The sequence below is a fragment of the Ahaetulla prasina genome, chromosome 18 (genome assembly GCF_028640845.1).
Source record: "Ahaetulla prasina isolate Xishuangbanna chromosome 18, ASM2864084v1, whole genome shotgun sequence".
NCBI classification, from domain to species: domain Eukaryota; kingdom Metazoa; phylum Chordata; class Lepidosauria; order Squamata; family Colubridae; genus Ahaetulla; species Ahaetulla prasina.
In genome coordinates this window covers 7,782,501-7,790,685 of record NC_080556.1, presented here as the reverse complement: position 1 = coordinate 7,790,685, position 8,185 = coordinate 7,782,501, and the positions used below count along the sequence as shown (strand labels likewise).

At 49.3% G+C, this 8,185-nt stretch overlaps 1 protein-coding gene and 1 long non-coding RNA gene across 4 annotated transcripts in view; one reads left to right on the top strand and one right to left on the bottom strand.

The window, feature by feature from the left end:
• Window positions 1–277: 277 nt before the first annotated feature.
• The window catches only part of LOC131186968 (uncharacterized), an 8,461-nt gene continuing 553 nt past the window's right edge, over window positions 278–8,185 (bottom strand). The window contains exons 1-3 of one of the 3 annotated variants that reach the window (XR_009152462.1): window positions 4,069–4,252; window positions 815–971; window positions 278–406 (exon numbers count right to left, since the gene is read on the bottom strand). This is a non-coding gene — a long non-coding RNA (uncharacterized LOC131186968). Of the gene's footprint in view, window positions 407–814; window positions 972–3,732; window positions 3,848–4,068; window positions 4,253–8,185 lie in introns of those variants that run through there. The other 2 variants (XR_009152461.1, XR_009152463.1) reach the window with 2 other exon arrangements.
• CASZ1 (castor zinc finger 1) overlaps window positions 3,948–8,185 on the top strand; it is a 346,407-nt gene continuing 342,169 nt past the window's right edge. Inside the window, exon 1 of the mRNA XM_058160962.1 lies at window positions 3,948–4,088. The gene's annotated coding sequence lies outside the window, so the exon portion shown is untranslated. The remainder of the gene's footprint in view (window positions 4,089–8,185) is intronic.

Here is an 8,185-nt window from a genome sequence, read left to right as displayed (position 1 = left end):
GGTTAGAGGATAAATATGAAAGTCATGTATAATAAAGTTAAATAAGTTAAGAAGAGAAATGTTACGACAATAGATAGGTATGAAGTATTAGTATTAAAATAAGAGTAGATATAAACAGTGAATATGGTGGGAAGTTTTAACACAAAAAGTTTGTACCCAGACGACACACTGTCTAATGAATGATGGAATGTTTGTATTAAAAGAAAAAAATTAAAAAAGAAAAGAGTTTTGCGAGTCAATGAAAGAAGATTCTTATTGTGTTTTCTTCGTGTATTCCCTATAGTTGGGTGCTGAACCGCTGGGAAAGCAGAACCTGGTCTCACCCACCGTTTCCAGATGCTTGCTACAGGTGTTGGACAGCTCAGTTGGAACCAAAGGTTAGTGCTTTTGTGCCAAGATTTCGGACCTGTGGGGTATTCATTGAAAAAAAGGAAGGACAGAGCACCAGAGGGGCCTGTTTAGAGCTACTTATTAATTTATTATTTATTGCTCCATTTATCTAGTTACACAACACATGTGCGACTGCAAGTAATCTTATTGCTATGCCCTAAGCCCAGGAAAGTTTTCTTTTCATTCGAACTCTTTTCTCTTGTTTCTTCGGAATTACATTTTGGGGATTTCTACCTGGAAGAATAATAGTTTCTTGCTAGCAAAAATGTTTTTAACTTATGATAGAGAAGGCCTGCTGTTCTCCAACAGAACCCCTGCTTGGGGCGCAGAAGGTCTCTGGAAGGGCTGGGAAAGGCATGTGGGTAACAGTAACAAGAGTTGGAAGGGACCTTGGGGGTCATCTAGGGTCCAACCCCCTACTCACGCAGGATGTATTAGGGATCCGAACCACCGAACTGCCGACCTTTCTGACCGACAAGCTCAGCGTCTTAGCCACTGAGCCACGTAGTGATTCTTGGCTTTCAGCTGACGTACTTCACTGGTTCACCTGTGGATCATGACTTTATATTGGCGGAGCTCACCTGTAACATTATAAAAAAAAATTGAGAAAATAGTCCTCAGAAAGCATTGGTTTTAGGCCTGAAAAGTTGGGGAGGTTTTTTTTTCCCCTGAAGTGGGACTTGTTCAGGGGTGAAATGCTCCCGGTTCGGACCAGATCGCGCGATCCGGTAGCGATGGGGGTGGGTAGTTCGGAGAACCGGTAGCAAAAATCCCTGCACCGCCCCCCCACCGCCCACGCCTCGCTGTTCCTCTTCTCTGTCCCTGAAGCTCTCGGTGGTGATATAGCTGCAAACGGCCTTAAATTACTGCCGCGGCGCTTCAAAGGGCCGCACTACAGCTGATCAGCGCTCCCAAAAAAAGGCAATTAGTAGACCGGTGCCTCTATTTTTAAAAAAGGTTGACCGGTGCATTCCCAAAAAAAGGCAATTAGTAGACCGGTGCCTCTATTTTTAAAAAAGGTTGACCGGTGCGCTCCCAAGAAAAGGCAATTAGTAGACCGGTGCCTCTATTTTTAAAAAAGGTAGACCGCTGCGCTCCCAAGTTTTGTATATACTTTGTTTATTATTTTTATTATTTATTATTATTGGCCATGCCCAATCAGTCATCTGACCACAAAGCCATGCCCACCGGGTCACCTGGCCACCAAGCCACACCCACCAATTAAGCCACGCCCACAGAACCGGTAAGGAAAATTTTTAGATTTTACCCCTGGACTTGTTGCATAAGTAAAAGCTGATTTTATGGCTCTTGGCTTGTTGGTGATAAGGACAAGACGAACACTCTGTATTTCTGTAGGCCAAATTAACTTAGCCTAAAGTATGTTTTTAACTGTATAGAAATAGGAGGAGGTTCGGTTGTCCCCACCACCTAGAAAACACACACAAAGACACACAAACACACACACAACTGGTTTGTTTTCAAATAGACATTAAGGCCATGAGGCATTTAAGCAAAGACGTCCAAACTATCATAGTGGGAGCAGTGTTGGAAAGAGAAAAGAATAGGGTTTTTGGAAAGCCCGGTAACTTAACATCTGTGGGCAAACGAGGTGTATTACCTGAGGGCTAAAAAGTCATCTGTAAGGGTGCCAAGTCTTTGCAAACCAATTTCTTTGCAAACCAAATCCTGGCCAGAAAAAAAAGCAAAGCTACAGTTGGAAATGCCCAAGTCTGTCTTCTTCGAAGAGACCTTATGGCACCTGTGAAATGCCCGTGCTAAGTTTTATTTGGGTTTTTATTTATTTATTTTGCCAAGCACGTATTAGATAACAGATATCTAACAGATAACATAAACATGGATATTAATACAGGAAATGGGTACAAGTACATGGGGAGAGTAAGGCAGGGGTGGAAGTCACGCTGGTGCGCTTTATCCGCTCCCCCCTTACAGACCTTTTAGGAATGGGGTGAGCTCTATAGTAGACAATCTTAAGGTGAAAGTTTTGGGGGTTTAGGGAAAGAGACCATAGAGTCAGGTAGTGCATTCGCAGGCATCGTTGCTGAAGTTGCATTTTAGAGCAGTTTGCCTTAAGTTTGTCTCTATTGTGTACTGGTGGATTGTTGTGGTCGAAGCTGAAGTAGTCATTGACAGGTAGAACATTGTAGAACAGAACAGAATAGAATAGAATGGAATAGAATAGAATAGAATAGAATAGAATAGAATTCTTTATTGGCCAAGTGTGATTGGACACACAAGGAATTTGTCTTTGGTGCTTATGCTCTCAGTGTACATAAAAAGAAAAGATACATTCATCAAGAATCACAAGGTACAACACTTAATGATAGTCATGGAATGGAATGGAATGGAATGGAATGGAATAGAATAGAATAGAATAGAATAGAATAGAAAATATGGAAATAATGGAATGGAATGGAATGGAATGGAATAGAATAGAATAAAATAGAAAAGAAATAAGGAAGAGAATGGAATGGAAGAGAAGAGAAGGGAAGGGAAGAGAATAAGAGAAGAAAAGAAAAGAGAATTATAGAATAGAATAAGAAATCAGAATAGAATAGAATAGAATTCTCTATTGGCCAAATGTGATTGGACACACAAGGAATTTGTCTTTGGTGCTTATGCTCTCAGTGTACATAAAAAGACAAGATACATTCATCAAGAATCATAAAGTACAACACTTAATGATAGTCACAGGATATAAATAAACAATCAGGAAAGAATATCAATATACAAGCAACAAAGTTACAGTCATACAGTCATAAGTGGAAGGAGCCATTAAATAAAAATTTAGTTTTTTAAAAACATTAAATAAATAAAAACTTCAGTCTTCCCTTCGTAAAACAACTCAAAGAGGCGATTTGATGGCCGGAGAAACCTTTCTGGTGTATTGGACATCAGCCTGAAAGGTAGCAGCTGATCCCCAGGTGATCCACTGGAGCCATTTTGGGGGTTTATGCAGTGGGTTCAAATGCTGGGCAGAGAGAGAGCGACCGACCGACCCTTTCTCGCGCCATGACAAACTTCCAGGGTTGCATGGATCCAAACCAGAAGGCTCACCGTGAAAACTCTCTGTTAGCAGGTGATAAAAGGAGGCAGGTCATCCATCGCCTGGATTGCCGCTTGGCCAAAGAGATGGCAAAGCTCAGCCCGGTTATTTTGGGGGGGGGGGGAAGGATGCAGCTCAGAAGGGAAGCTTGGGTTTGTTTGGGCCGAAGGGAGAAATCGCCCGCAGGAGCCGAACCGAGGAGATGAGTAAAGAGAAGAAGGAAAGAGTTGGCAGAGTAGCTCATCTCCACTCCGGGTTTTACAGGCGCCTCTGCTTACCTAGGCTTCCCTGCCTTTGGGGAAATAAGTCCATTCCTTGCTTTTTTTTTTTTTTCTTTCTTCTTTCCCCTCCCGGTTTCCCTGCTCTCCTCTACTCGCGGAGAGAGAGGTGGTGGGGGGGCAGTTGGTGGCTGCAAAATCCATCCCGGGTTTTGCGAGCCGCCTGCCCCCCTGGTAGAAATTGGAAAATTCAATAATTAAAGCAAAATGGAGAGAGAGACGGAGTGGGGGGGGGGAGGAGAAAAAAAATCCCGGATCAGGGCAACTTAGATGGCGCATGCGCGCTCCGAAGCCTCCATCCCAAACACACACATTTCCCTGTACTTGGAAAGTCACCCAAAGCAGCTGAAGTGCAGGTAAGAGGCCGGTCCGGGGTCCTTCTTCCAGGGGAGGCTCCCAGAACCCTTCGGCCGGGCACTTTTTTCCCCCCCGGGCTTGTCCGGCGGCCGGGTGGCCGCTCTTTCCCCTTTCGTGCGCGCTTGGGCAAGGCAAAGGCAGGGCGAAGAAGAAGCGGCGCCTGGAGCGCGAGGGGCATTGGAGGCGCCCCGGTGGGGCTGTGGGGGGGGGGAAGAGTCCGGGGCTGCAAGAGGGGAGGAGAAGGAGGAAGCAGGGGTGGGGGGCGTGCGCGCGCAGGGTGGGGGCTCGCACCGGCATCCAGAGGCAAGCGGCTGGCCCGGGGCAAAGGGGTGCGCGTGACTTGGCGCTGCGTAGATCCCGGGGAACCGGGGATGGGGTGGTGGTGGTGGTAGTAGTGGTGGAGGGGGGGGGTGCTTTGCTTTTGACCGAGGCAAAGGATCGCCCGAGGCAAAGGATCCGAGGCGCCCGGAGAAGCGCGGGGTTTTGCGCGCTGGCGAAGTGGCCCCTCTCGCCGCTTCGGATTGCTTCGCGGAGAGTTGGCGTGGGAAGCGCTGCCGCGGGCGCGCTCCCTTCGCGTCGCCCCCTTCCTTGCTCGGAGGGCGAGAAAGGATGCAGGTGGTTCCTCTTCTTCTTCTTCTCCTTCTCCTCCTCCTCTTTCTCCTTCTCCTCCTCTTTCTCCTTCTCCTCCTCCTTCTCTTCCTTCTTCTTCTCCTTCTTCTCCTTCTCCTTCTTCTCCTTCTCCTCCTTCTCTTTCTTCTCCTTCTCCTTCTCCTCCTTCTTCTCCTTCTCCTCCTCCTCCTCCTCCTTCTCCTTCTTCTCCTCCTCCTCCTCCTCCTTCTTCCTCGTCCAGAGGGTGGGAACGAGATGACGGCCGCTTCCAGGGACTTGGCTCAACTCGAGCTGGGTTGGGAGAAGCGCGCACGGTGGGCAAAAGCGCCGCCTTTTTTCCCCCCTCCTCCCCCACCCTCTCTCTCCTCTGGCTCCTTCCTTCTTCTCCTCCTCCTCCTCCTCCTTCTTCCTCGTCCAGAGGGTGGGAACGAGATGACGGCCGCTTCCAGGGACTTGGCTCAACTCGAGCTGGGTTGGGAGAAGCGCGCACGGTGGGCAAAAGCGCCGCTTTTTCTCCCCCCTCCTCCCCCACCCTCTCTCTCCTCTGGCTCCTTCGCTTCCCGGTTGCCCTGCCTCTGGAGAGCTCGCTCGTTCGTTCGCTCGCTCGCTCGGCCGGCCCGCCAGAACGCACGGAACTCGGGTCGGGCTTCACCGGCAAGACGCCCCGAGCCAATTTCCCCGGGAGTTTGCAAAGAGTGCAAAACGCTGGGGAAGAGGAGGAGGAGGAGGTGGAGATGGTGAAGAAGAAGAGGAGGAGGAGGGTCGGGATGGGGGTAGGCTTGACAGGCAGGCAAAGCTCTCCCGCTCGGGCTGGATTCGGGACCTGCCCGAGTTGGAAAGTCCGCTTTGGCACTTCTTCTCCTCCGCTGCTACCGTATTGCCCAAAGAAAGTTTGGCGGGGTCCGGGCGAGGCGAGGCTGGGTCGGTGGGTGCCCCGTATGCTTACAAACTAGCAGGATTGTTGTCGGAGCTTCTTCTTTCTCTCTCTCTCTCTCTCTCCGCTATGCCTGACCGGCTTTCAAACTTTTGCCAAAGTAGCCGCCGCCAGTTTGGAGAGGAGACCCCCACGTAGCTTTGGGGGGGCTTTTGAAAGAGAGAGAGAGAGAGAGAGAGAGAGAGAGAAGCGTGCGGGGTCCGGAGCGCCAGGTAGCTTCGGGACGAGTGTCGGCCGCCGTTGCAGCTGGGCGAAGCTCACCGTTGGCTTCGTTGCTCGCTTGTTTTTTTTGGGACGGGGGGGCTCTCTTTGAACTTTCTCCACTTTCGGTGCGTGAAAGTGATCGGGACCCTTTGAAGTGGCGATTGCTTGTATACCCAGTTGCATTTGGAAAGAGAGGCAACTGATCGGGGGGTTCCCCTCCTCTCCCCTCCCCTCCCGTTTCCTTTCCCCTTTTTCTCCCCCCCCCCTTTTTAAAAAAATCTCCTCCTTGGAGTAAGGCTAGAAATAAGGGACCTCCGGCTTGGCAGGCGGAAGAGAGGAGGGCAGGAGCCAGGCTTGGTGTGCCTGCCCGTTGGTATCGGGTCAGGGGCGGGTGCTTGGCTCCGCATAGGGGTGGAGTTGGGAAGGCTTGTGGGGGGGGGGAGACTCTGGGATGAGTGGGATTTTAATGAAGGTTCCTCTCCTTCTTTGGCTGCTCCCAGGACAAGAGAACAGGTGTTCAGCTGTCAGTCAAAATCCCAGCCTTCTGCAAGGAAGCTGACAGCTGGAGTGGGTATAGTGCTGTGGTTTTTTTTTCTTTTAGTAATAATAATAATAACAACAACAATAATAGGAAAGAAGAAACTTTTGGAGAATGGCAAAAAGTAAAAAAAAAAAGAGAGAGAGAAATCATTGGGCTTAGAGTGTGTGCATTCATAGGCAAGAGGGAGATTTGGATGTGAGAAGCGCCAATTCCCAGATCCGTCCCTTTAAACGCACAGGGCTTTCCTCAAACTGGAAGACGGACTACAGTTCTCATCATCCTTTAACAGCGGGGTTAGGAGGCGGAATGGTGGGAAATGAAAGGTGACCCTGTTCCAGGCAGACCGGAAGGAATTGGGTTGGGGAGGGTGGGGAGAATCTTGATTCCTGGGGAAAAAGAGACCACCTCTTCTTCTCTCTCTCTCTCTCTCCTATGCCTGACCGGCTTTCAAACTTTTGCCAAAGTAGCCGCCGCCAGTTTGGAGAGGAGACCCCCACGTAGCTTTGGGGGGGCTTTTGAAAGAGAGAGAGAGAGAGAGAGAGAGAGAGAGAGAGAAGCGTGCGGGGTCCGGAGCGCCAGGTAGCTTCGGGACGAGTGTCGGCCGCCGTTGCAGCTGGGCGAAGCTCACCGTTGGCTTCGTTGCTCGCTTGTTTTTTTTGGGACGGGGGGGCTCTCTTTGAACTTTCTCCACTTTCGGTGCGTGAAAGTGATCGGGACCCTTTGAAGTGGCGATTGCTTGTATACCCAGTTGCATTTGGAAAGAGAGGCAACTGATCGGGGGTTCCCTCCTCCCTCCCTCCTGTTTCCTTTCCTTTTCTCCCCTTTTTAAAAAAATCTCCTCCTTGGAGTAAGGCTAGAAATAAGGGACCTCCGGCTTGGCAGGCGGAAGAGAGGAGGGCAGGAGCCAGGCTTGGTGTGCCTGCCCGTTGGTATCGGGTCAGGGGCGGGTGCTTGGCTCCGCATAGGGGTGGAGTTGGGAAGGCTTGTGGGGGGGGGGAGACTCTGGGATGAGTGGGATTTTAATGAAGGTTCCTCTCCTTCTTTGGCTGCTCCCAGGACAAGAGAACAGGTGTTCAGCTGTCAGTCAAAATCCCAGCCTTCTGCAAGGAAGCTGACAGCTGGAGTGGGTATAGTGCTGTGGTTTTTTTTTCTTTTAGTAATAATAATAATAACAACAACAATAATAGGAAAGAAGAAACTTTTGGAGAATGGCAAAAAGTAAAAAAAAAAAGAGAGAGAGAAATCATTGGGCTTAGAGTGTGTGCATTCATAGGCAAGAGGGAGATTTGGATGTGAGAAGCGCCAATTCCCAGATCCGTCCCTTTAAACGCACAGGGCTTTCCTCAAACTGGAAGACGGACTACAGTTCTCATCATCCTTTAACAGCGGGGTTAGGAGGCGGAATGGTGGGAAATGAAAGGTGACCCTGTTCCAGGCAGACCGGAAGGAATTGGGTTGGGGAGGGTGGGGAGAATCTTGATTCCTGGGGAAAAAGAGACCACCTCTTCTTCTCTGAAATTAACAACTGTATGTTTACCCTTTTCCTTCAGTGTGAAACATCCACCTTCCCTCTTTCTACCTTACTGTCATTCCATATAAAAAAAACAACGGCACTGGATTGGAAGGAGAAGAGGAATAGTTTGATATGGCCTGCGTATAAAATTATGCATGAATGTATAAAACCTTTTTTTTTTTCCCCTGGAGGGGTTGGGGGGGTTGAGTTGGTTCGGCTAGAAAGAATGTTGATGCGTTCTCACAATACAAAAGGCGAGTGTTTTGTGTCCATATGGCAAATGTTCACCCCACGC